Here is a 1,444-nt window from a genome sequence, read left to right as displayed (position 1 = left end):
AAGGTGACAGTAACGTGTTGCCTGTCACCCAGAACAGTAGCAGCCCCAGAAGCTGCAGTGGAGGCACAGAGAGAACCACCAACAAAGGCGAAGCTAGGCCATCTTGTGAGGAGACCCGAGCCTCTTCACCTGACCATAGCCAGCGCAGAAAAGGGATGGCGAGGAGGCTTTTAGGATTTTTAAAAAGATGCTGCTGCTGCACAGGAGAAACTAAAAAACCACGCGTAAAAATTACGCGGGTGGTACCGATTTAACATTCAAACATGGAGTGTCGGTGGCCACACTTCACACACCAAGACCAAGAGGAAAAGAGGGTTAAATTGGCCACAGACTAAAGAGAAGACAATTAACTGAGTGAGACCATGACCGGACAGTACACCACAGCACACTAGACCAAAAGCGAGGGGAGGTCAGTTCACCGCCGCTCACATGCCAGAACCTGAAGGGAGGACGGCTAACCACAGCTCACTCGGCCAAGACGTGGGTAGGTCTGTTCACCTGCTACAATACAAATAAACCTTGAGAAAATTATCCTAAGTGAAATATGTCAGACACGCCGCTAGCAAGGCCTAGTAAGAGTACATCACGGCGTGCACGCTGTAGTTCATGGTCATGAACTAACCATCCCGGCAACCATGTCCTTGTAGGAGTACCAGGAGTACAGGAGCACAGTGATGTGGTGGTACCAGTGCAGGAAGATCAGCTTCTGCTTCCTCAGAATGATGAATATTGTATCTCCCAGTTCAGGTGCTTTGCTTAGCACAAATGCATAAGACCAGAATTTGCTGACAGGTCCATTGTAAAAACTCTGGTCACAAACTGCTTCCGGCCTTTGGTCATCAAAATGGACACCCTACAAGCACCAGTTCGAAGAACACGGGATATACTGAAGACTGTGAGGGTGAGAGACCAGAGCACTCATGGCTTCCTCAGCTCAAACTTCACCTGTCTGTTCATTTGATGCCGACCGCCAAAGATAAAGGCAGCATACAGAGCAGAGAACAGGAAAGATTTTCTTCCAGTTTTCCTGCATCCATTGGGTGGCTTCATTCTCGTTGAATTGCTTTTCGAATTCATATTCTTGTAAAGTCAACACTGACATGTTCATTGGAGCTGATCTTCCGAGTCGCTACGTGTTCTTTAAACGTGGGGCTAGGAAGCCAGCAGACCTCCTAAATCACTTGCCAGCTTGGGATGCTGAGGCTGAGTCGACATACCTCTTCACCTTCTTTTATTCAGTTCCCCCACCCCCTCAGCCAACCTCCCCTCTTAGATCTGTCAATCTGTTCCATGTGTCCATGCCTCTGTGTTTAATACTTATACATAATTGTTTTCATTTGGTTCTCTTTGCATTTGATTGTAACCTTTACTTTTTATTTCTTATTATTATTAGTTAAGGTATTACAAATGTGTCCTCATACCCCCCATTAACCCCCAACCCCCC

General features: G+C 47.0%; 1 pseudogene; it reads right to left on the bottom strand.

Annotated features, from left to right (window-relative positions):
• Positions 1–533: 533 nt before the first annotated feature.
• Positions 534–1,140, bottom strand: LOC132223048 (elongation of very long chain fatty acids protein 6-like; annotated as a pseudogene).
• Positions 1,141–1,444: the final 304 nt, after the last annotated feature.

The sequence above is a fragment of the Myotis daubentonii genome, chromosome 21 (assembly GCF_963259705.1).
Source record: "Myotis daubentonii chromosome 21, mMyoDau2.1, whole genome shotgun sequence".
NCBI classification, from domain to species: domain Eukaryota; kingdom Metazoa; phylum Chordata; class Mammalia; order Chiroptera; family Vespertilionidae; genus Myotis; species Myotis daubentonii.
The sequence above is the reverse complement of the archived record's forward strand: the minus strand, read 5'-3'. Positions and strand labels throughout refer to the sequence as shown.